General features: G+C 50.9%; 1 protein-coding gene across 1 annotated transcript in view; it reads left to right on the plus strand.

The window, feature by feature from the left end:
- The window catches only part of DNAH1 (dynein axonemal heavy chain 1), a 3,604,831-nt gene that overhangs the window by 974,194 nt on the left and 2,610,063 nt on the right, over positions 1-20,574 (plus strand). The gene's annotated exons all lie outside the window — the stretch shown is intronic.

The raw sequence follows: 20,574 nt of genomic DNA on the forward strand, positions 1-20,574 counted from the left end.
GATTGATGTATTCCGCACAACCTTCAGGAGGATTGACCACTTGGGCTAGAACATCCTTTAGTTCTCCACGCAATCCCCGATAAAAGTGTGTGGTCCTCTTCTCTTCTGGCCAATTTGTCTGTGCTATGAGACGATTAAAGGTTGCGATATAGGTCAGCAGATCTTGGTTTCCCTGCCTGAGTGACAGTAGTTTGTTATCCACGGCTTGTCCATGGGTGTGTCTAGCAAACAATTTCTCCATCTCCCGTTGGAATTCCCCAAAGTTTCGGAGTAGAGGATCATCCTTGTTTACTAATGGTATCAACCAGTCTGCTGCGCTGCCTCCTAAATATGAAAGAACAAAGGCGACTCTTGCGCTATCGTTAGGAAAAGCCCCAGGCCGGCACAAAAAGTGAAGGCGACATAGGTTCATGAATATATCATACTTATTGGGATCCCCGGTAAAGCGTTTGGGCGGGGCCAGTGGCACTGCACCTGGAAGCACCACTTGAACTGGTGGCGATGGTTGTGGCATAGGAGGCTGTGCAAGCCCAGGTAAAGGAACCTGACCTGCGTGGGTCTGAAGCATTGGTCTTGCCAAGTTGTCAGTTCGTTCTCGAGCTACAATAAGGTCCCTTCTTAAGGCATTGGTTTCTTTTAAAGGGCAAATGTTGAAGGGTTTGCTAACTCAAAGCCTTAGCAATAGACCATAACGAGCATTGTATCACCGCCCTCATCCTGTTCAACGGTCCAGCCCTCCCTCCAACATTCCCCCCTTCTCCCTGAAACTTCCCCACCCCCAAAACAATCTCTCCTGGACCCCCTGCCCCTTTCTATCCCACCCTCCAACCCCCACTCCTGTGTCGCGGCCACCACTCTCCGCTTTATGCCCTCTCCTCCGGGCAACTGTCCTGGTCTCTGTATCCATTTTCCCCACACCTTGTCATGCTTTTGAGGACAGTGCCTGTTCTTGTACACCAGTTTCTCCAGCCCCATACTCCTGTGCGTCCATCCTTCCTCTCCTCACCACCTCATTGCGATGAATCTCTTCAACAAGCCAATCCCAGTCCCACTAGACACCTCATTTGCTATGTCCCCCCCATGCCCCAACACATACAACTTGGGATCTAAATCCAACTCCTCATCCAGTCCACCAGCGTATTCACATACATCACCTCCCTCGACCACCCCCCCTCTCCAGCTCCCCATTACCGGACATGACTAAATCACGTGTATAAATGTCCACACCTCTGCCTTACACTTTGGGCACATCTGTCTCTCCTGCCCATCTTAAACATTTGGTGACTGTAGTACATCCTATGCAGGATCTTGTAGTGTATGGATCGCAGCTTGGAGTCAATCGTCAAGCACTTCATCCCTCTGAGCGCACTTTCCCAGTACCCGTCCTCCAATTCCCTCAAGTTCCTTTCCCATGCCGCCTTTATCTTCATCAGGGGTTTAGACGTGGTGCTGGTCAGCCACTCATATAACACCAAAATTGGTCCTCTTTCCAATTTTTCCACTGACACCCGCCTCAATTTTGGAGAATGCTGCAGCAGTTCTGCCTCACTTTGTACCCGCGCCCCGAATAATAAGAATTTTACTAAAGTGCTAGATTTCAGACTCCAACCTATGCTCCCCGAAAGAATTTTCGATGACCAATCTGGTTTCGTTCTGGGGCGCTCAACCTACCACAATCGTAGGAAGCTGTTTAATATCATCTCAATAATCAACTTGTGTCTGGCAACCTAAAAGGCATTTGATTTGCTTGAATGGAATTTCATATTAACCGTACTCAAGCGTATGGGAGTAGTTGGATTATACTTTCGGTCAGTGGTGTCAATGCTGTTTTCTACTCCCACAGTGTGGGAGTACACTATGGCACCACTTCTAATAACATTTCCCCCATTTTGTTTGCCCTATCCACTGAACAGCTTGGACCGATTCTACGTGAATACCATCCCGAAAGAGGTCTTACGTTTTTTAATCAGACGTTCTTCTATCGTTTTAATGCAGATAAACTACTGCTCTTTTTCAAAGACTCTAATAACAACTTGAGACCGATTGTGGCTAAGGTGTGTGAATGAGAGGAATATTAAGAATTGCAGATGAACTGGAGTAAGTCTGAGCTCTTTCTGCATTTGGAGGTGATCTTATTGATCTGATACAGCAAAGAATTCAGATAGTTGTGAAACCAGGTAAAATAACTTGATATCACAGTGGCCCTTTCCACTGCCACAAAATATTCATCCAACTATGCCCCACTCCTGACCGAATGTCAGGTTAAAATCAATAGATAGTGTGCGCTACCAATCTCCATTATGGCTAGAATAGCATCGATTGAAATATTCCTGCCCAGATGCCGCTATGTATTCATGAATATACCAATTCAACTAAATGCACAATTGTCACACAACTTAAATCCCTTCCATTAACTTTAATAGGGGGAGCGGGAAACCATATGTGCATGCGGGAAAAGGCGCACTCTGACTTACCACGCAACCTCTCCCTCAGGTTACTGTCACGACGGACTCCTCCCTAAAGGGCTGGGGAGCCACTCTGGACAGCCACAGCGTCCATGGCGTTTGAACCCGGCAGGAGCAGGAGTCCCGCATCAACTGGCTAGAGTTGAAGGCCATATGGCGGATCTAGACGGACAACTCCACCAGCATGTACTATGTCAACAAGCAGGGGGTACCAGGTCCCCTCCACTCCCGGTGGAACCCAACCTGGAGGCGTGCAGGCTCAGCAGAATGGGGGCGGACAATTACGAATTGCAATTGAAAGACCTGGTTCTGAAAGAGATCTTCCTCAGGTGGAGGCACCCCCACCTGTTTGGCTCTCAAGACAACAAGAAATGCCAGCAGTTCGCCTCCTGGCAGGGACAGGGCCCCGGCTCCCTGGGCGATGCATTCAAGATACAATGGAACAACATGACTGCATACGCTTTTGCGCCCACACCCCTGGTTCACAGGGTGATCTGTAAGATAAAACAATCGTGTCACCTCAGCATCATTCTGATATCTCCCTGGTGGCCGATAAGACCGTGGTTCTCCAAGCTACTAAGCCTATCGGACAGGTCCCGCATTCACCTACCACTGGGCCCAGCTGCGCGCCTGACCCAGCAGGGGGGAAGGGTTCTCCACCCTGCTGCGCACAAACTAGCCCTCGCAGTGTGGTTCCTGGAATACTTGAACCTATCGGAGGCTCGGCTTTTTCTTTTCTTTTTAGACCACTAAAAGTGATATACTTAACAGTTTAGGCAGTTATATCATTTGTTGACCATTATTTACAAACTAGGTCGACCTTTAATGTTCAATCATTCCTATTCACTAGAGAATGAATATACAGGGCATTACTCATCTGTACCCTGATCTGTTCCCTTTTCAGATATGGAGTGCCTCTCTTGCTGTTGAGTCTCAAACAATTCCTGGACCATTCACAGGATGAGAAGAGTTTGGACTATCAATTCACATGAATATGTGTCTATAGCTATTATATTTGTAATTGTTTTTTTATTTTCTCTTGATTGACTCTGCAATAATCTGATTGTAGTTGTTATTAGATGATTTGTACCCTCACCAATATCACTAGTGTTTTTTTTTGGTTTTGGTAGACGTCAGACTACCCCTGAAGAATTTCTGTTTACTTTGTTTACACACACGTTCAGAAAGAAACATGTTGGGAAAGTGATGAATGAATGAATGAATGAGTATGTCTGAATTTGAATTAGAACGAATGTAGTGAGTGATTAGGTTGATTTTGGTGACATTTGCACAACACTACCCCGGAGTGATCTTAATCTTTATTCGCTCCTGGTTTTCACACTGTTTATTATTTTTTGATATCTGTGGTGATTATTGTATATTTTTCTGTTTATTCTGCTGTTTTACCTCCAATTGTGAAGAGGTACATGTCATTAGCATTTGCACTTTATACCAGTTGTCTGGTTATTGAAGCTTTTAAAGTTGACTGTGAACAAACTGAACGTTTTTTAATGATGATGAAAACTAATAAATGATATATATATTTTTTGTAAATTTGTTTGGAATCTGATCAGTAACTGGTGATTAATGCCGAAAGCATCGGGACACCAATTGAAAAGGGAACAAATCAAGCCCCTTGGCATTGTTTTGTTTGTTGTTCTAGGCTTTGCCTAAAAAGTATAGAGTATGTGCCAAGAAGAGGGCTCATAATCCTCTTACTTCCCCATAGGTGTTTGTTTGTAACCTGGAGATCATCCAGGACTCCAGAAGCAAGGCAACCAGGAGCCAATATAAGAGCAAATGGTCTAGATTGTGTAATTGGGCCAACTCTAAGGAGACTGACCACCCTTAGGTGCTCATTGGATGACATACTCTCCTTCTTGGCACACCTCGCCCCTTCTGGAGTGCAGGTCGACACATGCCGCATTTATCTGGCAGCCATACGTGCCAACAGGAATACGGAAGAGCGTCTCTTTTCCTCCTCCAACCCGGTGGTCAAGTGACATCTGGCGGGCCTCCACAGACTCTACCTGCCCATAAAGAAGCCACACCCGGTGTGAGATCTCAATGTGGTGTTGGGCGCCTTGGCGCATAAACCTTTCGAGCCACTGGCATACGCAGACATCAGGCTGGTCACTCTAAAGACAGCCCTGCTTGTGGGCCTTCCCTCCGCTCGCAGAGTCAGCGAAATCCAGGCCCTCATGGCATCAGAGCCATACACCACTTTTCACAAGGATAAGGTGGTCCTCCGGGCGCATTCCAGCGTTCCTACCCAAGGTCTCATCCGTCTTCCACCTGAACGAGGAGATTGTATTACCCACCTTCTTCGCTGACCTCAAGGATGAGCCTCAGAGGGTTTTGCATCGTCTGGATGTCAGATGCGCTCTGAAGTACTGCCTGGACAGGATCAAGGAATTCCGCAAGTCGGATGTCCATTTGCCAGCTGTTGAAATCTTTTGGCCAGTTACTAGCATTATTGCAGCACCTGGAAAATATGGATTCCTTGCCTACACAAAAGACAAAACTGTTGGTTTTGCCAATTCTGGTTTAAAATAGTAAGATGGGCTCTAAACTCATGGCTACAATGTGACCATTTACCACTAAATAATTAACAGCCTTCTTCTAAACTGTTCTGTCAAATTCAACACAAACAACCAAATGATGGTCTGGCTTGCTGCCATTTAATTAATGTGTCCTGATGTCGTTTTTAAACAGGTTTTGCAGTAGCTTTGGTGCAAGAGAAGAAAGGAATTAATGCAGGTAAGGAGACCCCCTGCGGGCATAGTTTGGGCAGGAATGGGAGGAAATGTGTCAAAAGTTAACATGGTTTCACTTACACAAAGGCTTTAAATGGTAGGTTCTCCAACAGGGTTTTGGCTCAAGTGTTGAAATGCGCTACTGCATCTCCTCACTTAGGCATAAAAATGCACCATACTTGCAAAGGGCATCTGAAATTGAACATTGTAAATGCTCAAATGTAGATGCCTTTTTCCACCTTCTGCGCTTTTGGGCAACTAAGGGGACGCGTTTCGGGGAAGAAAACCAACACATTCCCTGCTCCTGTTTGGATGCCCAATGCATGACAAGGCTATTCCTGATGGAGTAGAAAAGCAGCAGTATGAGAAATGGAGGTGGTGGTTAGACAATAGGAGGAGGCAGGTGAAAGTTACCTGAAGGAAGTGGTGAGGCATCAAGAGAAAGTGGATCGAGAGGATCAGGAGGAGGTGATGAGATAACAGGACATGGAGGCAGAGATATATCTGGAGGAGTTGGTGAGATAGCAGGACAAAGAATGGGAAGACAATCAAGAGGAACAGATGGGCCTACATGGGGAGATGGAAAATCGGGAGGAGGTGATGAGGCAACAAGAGAAGGTGACAGCAGAAGAAAGGAGAAGACGGGCCTCCGCAAAATAGAAGGTAGAAGAGGTTTTAGGGCAAGAAATGGAAATGAAGACTAGCCAGCGAAGGCTAAGACTGAACTATACACCTTGTGAACAAGTGTGGTGATTGGGAGCATGTGGCTTGGTGAGGAAGAAGACCCAATAGCTATCTGACGATGAGAAAAGTGCAGGAGACACTTACACCCTGGACTATGAGTGATTTAAAAGCTCAAGGAACTTTGCTTGCTCTGATTTTTGTTTACTTTGCTGAGATCCCCAAAGAAGCTATCTGACTACTTCAGTTCCAAGCTCATATTTTATGTTTGCGTTCTCCTAAAATTAACCCATAGTAAAATGTAGTTTTGGCTCATGTGTCTTACTGATTCCCACTCAGCCTTGTGAGAAATCCCAAGTTCAAGCCCAAGGCGCTAATCTTTATTGCCAGGTCTTTTGCATCTCCTTCCACTCCAGGATCACAATGACACCGAACAGCTTCTGTCGTTTCCAGTATCAATCTAATCCCACCTATTGGAACCAACAATCCTAACTTGTTCTTCAACTATGATGTTTTTCTGTAAGCGGTAGAATTGAATATTTTTACCATTCTGGGCTGTGGTTGCTCCCCTCAAGTCACCTCCAGCAGGAAGGTGACCGTTGCACATGCCACCAAAATGTTATCGCCTTTTAACCACTGTGCACAAATGCTCAAGAGTTGCACCAAACATGTGTTACCAAACGTCTGTGAAGCAACTTCCACAGGAAGAATTACACAAACTCATACAGAGCATGATCAGAGAGTATTTAAGAATATCCTATAAGCAAGAACTGTGAAGGAGAACCATTGCCTAAAGAGACAATCAGGATAAGGGAAGCATTCCCCTGACCTTAGTTTGTTAGAATAGTGGTAGGGTTAGCTAGACTTAGTTTTCTGGCAGCAGACCTATTTATTTGGTCATTTCCTGATGACTGACGAGCACTTTAGTTTACATAGGCAGGGAAAACCCACATAGAAATAGGGAAAGATAGGCCTTTTTCTTATCATTTAATACATCACTCCTTAGGAATGTCATCACCGGGGTCCGTGTCTGTCTGATCCGCCACAGAAATCAACCTAGAGGTGACCGTTGATTTGATTATTCATTCCAAAACGTTGGAGCCAAAATCAGGCATGCTGGCTTTATTCTTAGTGCTTCAAGAGGCGGTGCATATCATGCCAATGGCCATCATCACTGCTGCATGATATTTAAGGAACTAGGTAGCAACAAAATGGACATTATTGTTCTATGAAAACAAATTACTTCCCCAATGACTCGCAGTGGTCATATAAGAGTTGTTTCAGACAAGCCTATTGACAGAGGTATAACAGCCAAATGATACAAACAAATGGGCAGTTCATTACTCACTGTTTAACTCTAGACATTAATATTTACGTAATGGCAGAAACCACAAACTACTAATATATTCGGGTTCCCAGACAGGAAATCTCTTGGGGGTGCACATTTCATGATATGGCAGACAGGTTTTCCGTTTGCTCTCCCTTCTCCAAATCAACAGGATGGTTCAGAAATGAAATGCTGAAATTGCATTGTAAACTCACTGTATCCAGTGATAGTCACCTGGGAAAAGTACTCCAAGGGGCGAAATTTCCCCAAATTAGCACTCCCACGAAAATCAAGCACTTCCCCCAGATATTTTAGGCTGGAGTTAGAATAGTATACCCATCCTAGAATATGTGGGTGAAGGCTTTTAGGGTTGCAGGGGAAAAAATCACCTGGTGACTTTTTCCCAAGGGACATTTTCACATGAGCCATATCATTTTAATGAAGTGAATAGATTGATTTTGCCTGTATCAGGTTCCAAAAGGTCTGAAAGATTATCTTAGGGAGGCATTATAATGTAGCTTTACCCAGTAGTGATCATCTGGGGAGCCTACCATTACACGTTCTGTTACATCATAACTTGGACCTTTCCTTAGACGGCTTTCATATATGTAGGGCCTCGTGGAAGCCATCAGTTTCTTGATCAGGAGGAATTTACAGTCTACTTGCAGCGCTTAGAACAGTTCCTGCTTCCCTGATACAAAGAGGACTTTGCTTTACACCTTTCTGTTTTGATTGACTTTCAGAATTGTAGTCCCTCAAATTGTACAGGCACCTGGAACCCTCAGATATTTGTGTCCCTACACTTAATTATAAAATAACATATATCAACTTGAACAACTAGAAAAAGTTGGTTCTGATTTTGTTGTCAGTCCAACAGTTCCTGCTGGTTTTCGTGCGAGGAAAACTTACTCTATCTAGTGATGGAGAGATCTAAAGTATTTTCAGTATAGCGTGTTCAGAGTAATGAAACCTCTGCGTGCATAATTTGGTTTGTTACAGACACTGGTGCAGTAATTCAACCCAATGATGCAGTAATCCAACCATTGCCATCTATGGGGCTATGCATGAACTCATTTAGAACTTCCTTTTTTCAGTACTGAATTTTCTGTTTGTTGCAATTGCAAAGAACCTGATGCAGTCATGGTGGCGTTGTCTAATGGTGGCCCAGGATTCAAGCTCCATGGTGGCTGGTTGACAAACAATTTCCAACATCTTCTCCATTTCTCAAAGGGATTTAGATCAGCATATGGCTCTTTACATGATACTGATTTGGGTGGACACTTGTTACAGGCAAGTAAGTTGTTCTTTTCTGTTGATCATATGTTAGGTTGCATCTACACAAGATCGCTTTCTGAATCATTTTGAATGTCTGCGTATATATATTTCTGAGGCTTGTGGAATCTGCTTAGATCACATGCTGTGCATAGGCCGACATCTAGTGGAAGCTGCGGAGTATTACAGTTTGTTTTTCGAAGTCGAAAAATGGGCGTCGACACAGGGCGTGCCAGTAATACTATCCCTAGTGTGACGTCCCCTGTACCCATGATCCCTCACGCGTCTAGGATCCCCAGATTGTTTTTTTCCGCCATTCTGGTCGGAAGCACTTCATCGGAGTTCCCTGGCTTTGCCATATTTTCACTCTAAACTAATTCTAATTTGCCCCGTTTGGCCAACCTTTCGTCGATCAACATCTCGACGCCGAACCGGGGAGGAGATCAACGTCGAATACCCGACGGATTGGGCCTTGAGGCTTCCGCCTCGGCTCGGGCCTGGGCCGCTGGCCTCGGCCCTACAAGTAGGGAGAGTGGGGGTGGTACACTTCTCCAGCATGGGGTCTGGCATGGATTCACATGCTCATGAATATTCCCCGTCGTCAGGCTGGGAATCCTCGGTAAAGAAAAAACCAGTATCAGTTTCGTTTCTGATCTGTCTTTCGTAGTAATAACCAATCACTGGTCTCTGCGTCATACTGACCACAGCCAATGACTGCCCTCTACCTAAGCACCGCCTCTGGCAGCCATCTTCAGATTTTTACCGCACGTTCATGTGTTGGGATCCTCGTGCTATTGCTCTCGAGCGTTAGTGCTATTTTTTCGCGCTTTTTCACAAAAACTTCGATTCTTTCGGTCAAAAGAGCCTCAAGCTCCACCGATCCTACATCCGATCAACGGGGACCCGTGTCGGATTCATCTGTGCCCCTCAAGGGTGAAGATTTCGTCGAGCTACACTTCGGAGGACTCCAGAAGCTTCTCAGGCCCGGTCTCGGAGATGGCCCAGGAGAAGGGAAGCTCGACGCCCGGAAAGCTGTTCAGGGCCTGCCCTGGATGCCAGCTGCAGAACGTCTTCAAGGAGGACGAACACTCTTTCTGCCTTTACTGCCTTCATGGGGACAAGACGCACGTGGAGAAGGACTGTGCGTTTTGCGGCAACATGTCGGAACGGACCATGAAGGACCGCCATCAACGTCTCGCCAGCTGGCTGGAGGGTAAGAGCCCGTCTGGCGAGAAGAAGAAGAAATCTGAGCGGTCTTCTAAGACCTTTGAGGGCGCCCCGGCGACGGGGGCCCAACATAAGGCCAAGCACCGCGAGTCCGCTGGCACCGGGAGCGCCGAACGGTCGGGCTCTACGGGCGCCAGGCAGGGCGCACCCTCCCCGGCACCATCAACCACGAGCCAACGCTCTGGGTCGGGTAAGAGGAAGGCCGAGCACCCGGCGAAACTCCTGGAGAGACCCCGGTCGAGCTCTAAGGCAGAGGAGGAGCGTGGCAGTGCCCCCTCCCTCAAGGATAAGGCGGTGAGCGCACCTAAGGTGGTGAAGGCCTTGATCCATTCGACCAAGCCCTCTATCGAAACGGTCGCGGCGGCCCTGGCCCAGCCTCTGGAGGCTGCACCAGTGGTGGCGGCCTCGGGGCCCAGAATCTCCCTGCCTCCTCGGAGGGAGTCTTCTTTCGTGCCCATCGATAGGACCCCCGTGAAACCCTCCGTGGGGAAGAAGGGGGGGCAGGGCGTCGTCGTAGATTCGGCCTCAACCTCAGAAGAGGAACTGATCGAGGTCTTAAGCCACGGCCTAGGCGTGGAACAAGACCAGCCCGTCGGAATGGGCCCCGACGCAGGTGACGACGACGACATCGTCGAGGATACCGACGGGGCCCCTGCTCGCCCGTCGGATTCCCCTCTGCCAGCGCCGCAAGACAACTCAGCGGCCATTTTGTTGGCTATACAGTCCTTATGCTCCGAGATAAGGACGAGACTACCGTTACCGACGGAGGAACCTCCCCCGTCGGGGGATCCAGAACCGGGACCTTCTGGTGTTCCCCCTACCAAGAAAAGAAGGATCCATCCACCGCCTCCTTTTCAACCGTCGCGCCCCGTCCAGCCCTCCTCCCCGTCCACCCGAGGGGATGATACGGGGACTGACACGGCAGCGACGGGTACGGACGACGAGGCATACGACGAGGATTTTCCGTCGTCGCCTCCCACCAGGGCTTCTCCGCCCGACGAGATTGGATCGTTCCACTCAATGATCGCCAGGGCATCCGAGCTTTTCCAACTCTGCCCTGAGGAGAAGAAAAAGGAAGGCTTCCTTTACCAACGGCGCGAGGCCAAGAGGAAGACGGTCCTCGCAGTGCCTCTGTTGGACGACATTTGGGATGAGGGCCTTTCCCTCCTCAAGAACCCTTCCACGACGCCAGCGAAAAGAGACCGGTACGAGAAAAAGTACCGGGTCCCGGACTCGGCCCCCCTATGCCTCCGGGCGCAGCCTACCCCGGACTCCGTCGTCTCCGCGGCAGCCAGGAAGAAAGCGGGGGGGGTGCGGCCTCCACGTCGACTTCCCCGCCGGACGGCGAGGGAAAGAAATTGGATGCCATGGGACGCAGAGTCATCTCGTCGGCGGCGACGACGATTAAAGCGGCCAACGCCTTGGCTATCGTGGCCCGCTACGACAGGGAACTCTGGTACAAGATAGCTCCCCTGCTGGATTTTCTGCCGGACGACAAGAGGGCGGAGGCCCTTGAGATCCTGCAGGAAGGTGAGGTGGCCTCGGACCACGCCATCACCGTGGCGACGGACATCGCCGACACTGGGTTCCGCCAGATGGGCAACGGCGTTTGCCTTCGACGTCGCGGATGGCTCAAGGCTACGGACTTTCGGCAGGACGTCCAGACCAGGGTCCTGGACATGCCCTTCGACGGGAACAACCTGTTTGGGAAGACAGTGGACGATTCCCTTCAGGCCATCAAGGCGGATACTGAGACGGCCCGGGCCCTTGGAGTACTGCAGCAACGGCGGACGCCCTTTCGGAGCGGTGGAGGCAAGGGCGCCTCCAAAGGTTCCGGCGGCGGTTTCGCTTCCTACCGTCAAGCGGCCCGCTCGTCGTCGCAAGAGGCCTACAGAGGACGAGGCAAGTCTGGCGGACCCCGCCGTCGTCGCCAAGGAGGCCAAGGCGGCAAGGCCGCGTCCAAGCAGGATTGAACCGGCCGTGGGGTCGGGCCCCCACCGAAGCACCACGGTGGGAGGCCGGCTGGCGGGCTTCGTCAGCGTGTGGGAGTCCATCTCCACCGACCGTTGGGTGCTGGACGCCCTGGCCCGGGGCCACGCGCTCGAGTTTCAAAGAAGGTGCCCGCGCGTCCCCCCCGTGGCCAGGAAAGAACTTCACGTCCCTCAACTTCTCCTGGAGGTAAAGGCGATGCTCAGAAAGGGCGCCATCGAACTCGTCCCAAAGAGGCTTCGGGGCTCCGGAGTCTACTCGCGTTACTTCCTCGTGAAGAAGAAGACGGGAGGATGGCGCCCCATCCTGGACCTGCGACGCCTGAACAAGTTCATCAAGGCGCAGAAGTTCCGGATGGTCACCCTCCAGCACGTCCTGGGTCAGCTGGAGGAAGGAGACTTCCTATCGTCGTTGGATTTGGAGGATGCCTACTTCCACATTCCCATCCTAAAGGGGCACCGAAAATTCCTCAGATTCGTGGTCCAAGGGCGTCATTACCAGTTCAAAGCCCTTCCCTTCGGACTACGGTCGGCACCCAGGGTTTTCACCAAGTGCCTCGCACCGGTGGCGGCGCAGCTGCGCCGCGAGGGGATTCACGTCTACCCCTACCTGGACGACTGGCTCATCCGCGCCAAGACGAGGGAGCTCGCCGTGGTCCACACGGCAAGGACCGTCCAACTCCTCACGGACCTGGGATTCTCCGTGAACTACGCCAAATCCCACCTGGTGCCCGCGCAAGTCGCACTGTTTCTGGGAGCGAGGCTCGACACAGTGTCCCTTCTGGCCTCCCCGTCGGAGGAGAGGTCCAGGACCATCTTGGGCAAGGTGCAACGGATGTTGGTGGCCGACGCGGCCAAAGTGAGGTCCATCAAGTCCCTCCTCGGGAGGATGTCTTCCTGCATCTACCTCATTCCCATGTGCAGGCTCCGGATGCGCCCGTTGCAAGAGTTCCTGGATGCGCGCTGGATCCAGACGACGGGCAGCTTCGAGGAAAGGATCAAGCTCGACGAGAGTTTCCGACGAGCGATACGGTGGTGGGGCACCCGCGCGCATCTGACGGCGGGCATGGGCTTCCAGACCCCAGCCCACCAGGTGACTGTGACCACGGATGCCTCCCTAGAAGGGTGGGGAGCGCACACCGAAAATCTGCACGCAAGGGGACTCTGGCTCCCGACGGAGAAGTCCCTGCATATCAACGTCCTGGAGCTCCGTGCAGTGTTTTGGGCCCTCAGGTCCTTCCTTCCGTCCCTCAAGGGCAAGGTGGTGAGGATCTTCACCGACAACACCACCACCATGTTTTACATCAGGAAACAGGGCGGAACCAGGTCCCCAGCGCTGTCCAGGGAGGCGCAGGACCTGTGGCATTGGGCCGTCGCCCAAGGGATTCTTCTGGTGCCGTTTCATCTGGCAGGGATAAAAAACACCATCGCCGACTCACTCAGCAGGGAGCTGCGCTCGTGCCACGAGTGGGAACTACGGCAGGATCTGGTGGATCGCCTCTTCCGACGGTGGGGCACACCCCAGATCGACCTGTTCGCGACGGCGACGAACACCAAGTGCCGGAGGTTCGCCAGCAGGTTTCCCCAGACGAGGAGCATGGGCGATGCTTTCTCGTTCCCCTGGGAGGGCCTGTTCCTCTACGCGTTCCCTCCCTTGCCTCTGCTAATCCGGCTCGTCAACCAGCTCAAGAGGTCACGGTGCAGGATGATCCTCGTCGCACCTGCGTGGCCGAGGCAGATATGGTTCCCGGACCTTCTGGACTTGTCGGCGTCCCCGCCAATCAAGCTGCCGGCGGACGCGGATCTACTCTCCAGGGAAGGAGGCGCCATCCTCCACCACGACCCGAAGTCGCTGAACTTGCAGGCCTGGCTCCTGCAGCGCTAGAGTTTGGAGGATACGACATACCGGCCGATTGCAGAGAGGTTCTTGCAAAGGCCAGGGCGTCCTCGACTCTTAAATGCTACGGACACAAATGGAAGAGGTTCTCTGTCTGGTGCCACGCACAGAAGATTAACCCTCTACGGATTACGGCTCCCCAAGTGCTGCCGTACCTGCTGACGCTGGCCAAAGCTGGTCTGGCACACGCGTCCATCAAGATTCATCTTGCTGCGATCTCCCGTTACACCAGAACCACGGGCCGGACGTCCTTGTGGTCTCATCGTCTGGTGAAAGAGTTCATGAAGGGACTGTTCAGATCGTTCCCGCCGGTGAAGGCTCCGGCCCCGGCGTGGGAGCTCAACGTGGTGCTGACCAAACTCATGGGACCTCCGTTCGAGCCTCTGCACTCGGCCCCGTTGAAGTTTCTATCGTGGAAAACAGCTTTTCTCGTGGCCATCACCTCCGCACGACGAGTGGGAGAGATCCAGGCCCTTTCCTGCAAGGCCCCGTACTTGACTTTCCACGACACGAGGGTAGTGCTCAGGACGCACCCCTCCTTCATGCCCAAGGTACCGTCGGACTTTCATCTCAACGAACCCTTGGTGTTACCTGTGTTCTTCCCGTCGCCTTCGTCGCCGGCTGAGAGGACTTTGCACTCGCTGGATGTAGCTAGAGCGCTGAAGTTCTACGTGGACCGCACGAAAGGTTTTCGGAAGACGTCACAACTCTTTGTGAACTTTGGACCTGTCAATCAGGGGAAGGCTCTCTCGAAGGCTTCCATCTCCAGATGGCTCTCCGGCTGTATCATGTACTGTCACCGGTTGGCAAACCGACCGCTGCCTGGCCGTCCGAGAGCCCATTCCACCAGAGCGATCGCAGCTACCACGGCGTTCCTATCTGGTGTGCCCCTGCTGGACATATGCAGGGCTGCTACGTGGAGGTCGACGCACACCTTCACGAAATTCTACTGCGTCGACCGGGATTCCAGGGAGGAGTCCAGGGTCGGCCAAGCAGTGCTGCGCAACCTGTTCGCCTGAGGTGAGCCTGGTGAGGAGGTAAGATGCTTAATGTTGAGTTGATGTGATGCTTAATGTTGAGCCTTTGCCACCTCCCGTGGTTGTGCATGTGTGTACTGCTATGTATTCTTTATTCATGAGCATGTGAATCCATGCCAGACCCCATGCTGGAGAAGGAACAAGTTACTTACCTGTAACTGTTGTTCTCCAGCATGGGTCTGGCATGGATTCACATGCGAACCCTCCCGCCTACCCCTCTGCGGCTCTTCACTTGGTCATACTGCCACTTCACGTGCTTCCAAATCTGAAGATGGCTGCCAGAGGCGGTGCTTAGGTAGAGGGCAGTCATTGGCTGTGGTCAGTATGACGCAGAGACCAGTGATTGGTTATTACTACGAAAGACAGATCAGAAACGAAACTGATACTGGTTTTTTCTTTACCGAGGATTCCCAGCCTGACGACGGGGAATATTCATGAGCATGTGAATCCATGCCAGACCCATGCTGGAGAACAACAGTTACAGGTAAGTAACTTGTTCCTTCCACACTCGACACCTTATTACCTACACACACTTGCCCGCTGCCCACAGGCGCGTATGGAGGGTACGCCCTTTCAGTTTTGCCCCAAGTGTAATAAGAAATACCCTTGGGTAGATAAGCACGCTACGTGCAACCTTTGCCTACCCAGAGACCACCCCGAGACGGGTTGCAGGGCCTGTAATAGGTTTAAGGCCAAAACTCTTAAGGACCGCTCCACCAAGCGTTGGGCCCACCACGCCAAGCTAGCAGCTATGGAGGCGGAGGGTACCTTCAGCGACGGCAGCGACGCCGAACTTTCGGACGGCGAGGGCACCAAGGCGTCGAAGGACAGCCGAACGCACGTCCCCGGCCTCGGAAGGTCGTCCGTCCCGGCGACTATGGGGAAGTCCCCCGGCGACAAAAGCGTTACACATACACACGCTAAACACAAAAAATCCACCCGAGATTCGACGTCGTCGAAACCTCGGAAAGAGGCACAGAAGGAGCGGTCCGAAAGGACGTCCTCTGGGCGGTCCCGGTCGAGGTCGCCGCACGACGTCAGGCAAGCCTCCACACTTGCACAGAGTGCCTCGACCATTAATATCCCGGAAGATCAATCGTCCGGAGACGAACACGACTTCCACCCCCAGCCTGCACCCCAGGAAAAGGGTACATCACTTGGGAGTAAAGAGGGGCCAGTTTCGAAGGCTAGTTCGAAAGACAGGGATTCCACCTCCGATCCTCGACGCCAGGCGTCGAAAGATAAGGGAAAGGGGAAACACACTTCCACCCACGGGGAAGGGGGTAAACAGCAAAGGAAACAACCCTTGCAGTCCTCCACTACAAAAGAACTAACCAAGTCTTCTCAGGGCCTATCCATAGAAAGTCCCAGCAAGGTCACCCCAAGCTCAAAACTCTGGTCATGCGAGGACATTGACAGAGTAATGTCAAGGATGTCTTCCTTGGCGAATTTTTTCGAAAGACACCCTGAACAACTCCTAGCTTTAAACCCTCAGGAAGATTCTCCCTCAGGGTCAGGGGACCCTATCCCCTCAAATAAAAGACCCCGGGTCGAGACACCATTTAGGCCTTTAGACCCCATCGAGGTCCAACCCTATTCTTACCTCTTCCCTACAGACCAAGGAAACTCTTCCCTGATAGAAGGTCAGGAAATTGACACGCCAGAAGATCCTGCAGGATCAGATTATTACGGCGAAGACGAGGATGAGCCAGAAAATAGCCCAGATATTTTCAGAATGGACTCACCAGTCGAAAGGGAAGCCCCAGTGTCTGACTCCCCAATAGATAATCAGCCCCTCCTGAATGAACTGCTCTTTCGGGCAGCTAACCACTTCCAAATAGACACACAAGGTGTCCAGGAAGAAAGGGACTTTGCGGAAGAACTAATAGGGGAAAGGAAGCCAGTAGCCCAGACCATTCCCATCCTAAAATCTGTTCAACGCAGAATAGCACCATCCCTTGTCAACCCAAACCTGACGAGACCTGTAAATCCGAGAGTGGAGAAGCTGTTTAAAGCAGCCCAGTCGGACCCCCTATATATTAGAGGTCAACTTAAGCCAGACTCTCTAGTAGTAACCAACACCCGCAAAAGAGCTGGTACACCATTATCTTCCTCTGAGGCTCCCCCCGACAAAGAAAGTAAAAAACTTTATGGTTTTGGCAGGAAAGTAGCTTCCACGGCAGCCTACCAAGCCAGAATCGCGAATTCCACCACACTGTTGGCTAGCTACAACTGTCACCAGTGGGAAGAAGTGGCAGCACTAATAGACTCTGCTCCCGAACCCCTTAAAAGCCAGCTAGCTCGCATTTGTGCGGAAGGAAGGAACGTGTCAGGCTGCACTGTAAAAGCAACTCTGGACGCCGCTGACAATGCGGGTAGACTTATAGCAGAGGGGACTGTCATCAAAAGGCATGCTTGGTTGAGGCAGTCGGGATTCAAAGCAGAAACACAAGCTGCGCTCTTAGACAAACCAGTGGAAAGTGATCTCCTGTTTGGGAAGGCAGTCGAGGACGCTCTAAAAAACGCTAAGGAAGAATTCGACACCCTCAAATCCCTTGGCCAGTTAACTACCAAACCACCTAACCAAAGAGGGAATGGCAATTTTCGTCGCCCCCGCGGCCAAAATTCCAATAGAGGAAATAGCTACTCCCACACCCAGGGTACACAGTGGAACACCAGCTCACAACAGTCTACCCAGGCGTATGGTAGGGGTAGTAAAAGAGGACGTGGTAGAGGCAGAGGCAGCCCCAGTAAAGGAGGAGGCACGCCTCCACCAAAGCAGTGACGCTCAGTTCAGGGTCCCTTCCCATGCAACCCCAGTAGGGGGACGAATATCAAGTTTCACCCAGGCATGGGAAGGGATAACATCCGACAGATGGGTGCTGTCAACAGTATCCAATGGGTACTGCATAGAACTACTGCAACGTCCCCTAAACCATCCTCCAAGACAAAAAGTCCACTCTTTACAACATCAGAAGATCCTCCTCGAGGAGATCGCCATTCTGCTAGAAAAGGACGCAATAGAACTCGTCCCGGGACACCAGGTAAACAAGGGTATCTATTCAACTTACTTCCTTGTGCCAAAGAAAGATTTAACAATGCGTCCAGTTTTGGACTTACGGCCTGCCAACAAGTATGTCAAGCCCCAAAAATTCCGTATGACCACACTACAAGAGGTAATCCCACTCCTAAAAAAGGGGGATTACATGGCAACCTTGGATATGAAAGATGCCTATTTTCATATTTCCATGCTCCCGGCGCACAGAAAATACTTGCGCTTCAAGGTGGACAGTCGCCACTACCAATTCAAGGTACTGCCCTTCGGGATAGCTTCTGCACCAAGGGTATTCACCAAGGTACTGGCGGTGGCAGCTGCACACCTACGCAGGGAGGCAATCCCAGTGTACCCTTATCTGGACGACTGGCTCATAACGGGGGAAACCCCAGGAATCTGCAGGTCAAACATTCAGAGGACCATCGACCTCCTCCACGAATTAGGCTTCTCCATCAACGAGAAAAAGTCAAGTCTGGTGCCAAGCACCTCAAAACAGTTTCTAGGAGCTATCCTAGATACTCAGAAAGGATTGACCTTCCCTTCGGAAGAAAGAATTCGGAACATACTTCTGCAAATTCCGCATTATCAGTCAGGTCAACAGATAACAGTACGCAAAGCTATGCGGTTACTCGGCATGATGGCGTCATGCATTTACCTGGTCCCCCACGCGCGTCTGCGCATGCGTCCCATGCAGGAATGGTTGGCGAAACAGTGGTCTCAGGCAAGTGGTCAGTGGGACGATCTAGTGGTAGTTTCGCCAACACTCGTACAGAACCTACACTGGTGGACAAGAGAGAATCTCGCAAAGGGGAAACCCTTTTACGATCCTGAAGTACAGGCAGTGGTGACGACAGATGCATGCCTGACGGGGTGGGGAGCTCACCATCTCCACCACACAGCTCAGGGTCTCTGGTCTCACTCAGTAGCCAAGAACCACATCAATCTGCTAGAGCTTCTGGCAGTATTCCGAGCGCTGCAGGCGTTCGAGCCCCATCTACTAAACTTGTCGGTGCAGATCAGGACGGACAGCACGACAGCCATGTTCTATCTGAACAAGCAAGGAGGGACTCGTTCGCCAAATCTGTCCAAGCTTGCCCAGAAAATATGGATATGGGCACTCAGACGGAACATCTTCCTGTCATCGCAACATGTTCCAGGGGAGCTCAATTCCCTAGCGGATGCTCTAAGCAGAGACTCCCTCCCAGAAGAACACGAATGGGTCCTTCACAAAGACGTAGTAGAAGATCTCTTCTCTCAGTGGGGTTTCCCCACTATAGACCTATTCGCCACAAGCGAAAACAAACAATGCCCAGGATTTGCATCCAGGTTCCCACAACCGGACTCCCAGGGGAATGCCCTGTGGATGAACTGGTCAGGGATGTTTGCGTACGCTTTCCCACCAACTCCTCTCATCAGGAAGGTGGTGTACAAGATGAACAAGGAATCGATGACGCTCATCCTAGTTGCTCCCATGTGGGCGAGACAACCATGGTTTCCACACCTACGCAGGATGGCGGTATGCGAGCCCATCAGACTCCCAGCCTGGTACAACCTTCTGTCCCAGCAACAAGGTCAAACAGTGCATCAGGAACCCAACTCTATGAACCTAGCAGCATGGCTCCTGAAGTCATAGAGTTTGGACATCTCAAATTACCACAGAGGTGTATGGACATTCTAAAAGAGTCCAGGAAACCAAATACAAGGCACTGTTACTTTGACAAGTGGAAAAGATTCGTTATCTGGTGCCAGAGTAAACAAATCAACCCGGTTGATTGCACTCCTTCCAACGTTGTAACATACATGCTCCACCTGCTGGATGCAGGGTTGGTTTTTAACTCTCTGAAAGTACACCTGGCAGCCCTCTCAGCCTACACCACATCCCATAACAAGGTTTCGTGGTGGAAAGTACCAGTGGTTAAAGCCTTCATGGAAGGAGTAAAGAGACTTCACCCTCCTATCTCGAACCCACCGCCAGGATGGGATCTCAATGTGGTGCTATCTAAGCTCATGGGGCCCCCCTTCGAACCCATGCATAAAAGTAGTCTCAAACACCTGACTTATAAAACGGCCTTCTTAGTAGCCATTACCTCCATAAGAAGGGTCAGTGAAATTCAGGCTGTAGGCGGTCTTATGCTATGTAAATAAAACCAGACCGCTAAGGAAAACGGATCAACTGTTTGTCTCCGTAGCTACAGGCAGAGAGGGGGATCGCGTCTCTAAGGGCGCTATCTCAAAGTGGATTATCAACTGTATACAGCTGTGTTACTCTCTTTCTGAAAAAACTCTGCCTTTTACGCCAAGGGCCCACTCTACCAGAGGCATTGGGGCCACTCTGGCTTTCATTGCAAATGTTCCCCTTGACACCATTTGCAAAGCAGCTACTTGGAGCTCTATTCACACTTTTACTCAGCATTACTGCATTGACACTCATTCCAAGGCAGATACACAAGTGGGACAAGCGGTTCTAAGACACCTGTTTGCTCATGACCCTTCTCACATCCCACCTCCTTCTTCTGGTACTGCTCGCTAATCTATGCACAGCATGTGATCTAAGCAGATTCCACAAGCCTCAGAAGGGATACATTACTCACCGTAATCGTATTTCTGATGCTTGTATCTGCTTAGATTCACATGCGACCCACCCTTCCTCCCCTCCGAGAGAAGGCGCATGGTTGCTTGTAGTCTTACCTTTCTGTCTATCTGCTTGGACTATCTGTACTCACGCTACTCCTCATGCTACCTCATGTCAGGAAAAACACAATCTGGGGATCCTAGACGCGTGAGGGATCATGGGTACAGGGGACGTCACACTAGGGATAGTATTACTGGCACGCCCTGTGTCGACGCCCATTTTTCGACTTCGAAAAAC

Source organism: Ambystoma mexicanum, chromosome 2p (assembly GCF_040938575.1).
Source record: "Ambystoma mexicanum isolate Mex_15411 chromosome 2p, UKY_AmexF1_1, whole genome shotgun sequence".
NCBI classification, from domain to species: Eukaryota; Metazoa; Chordata; class Amphibia; order Caudata; family Ambystomatidae; genus Ambystoma; species Ambystoma mexicanum.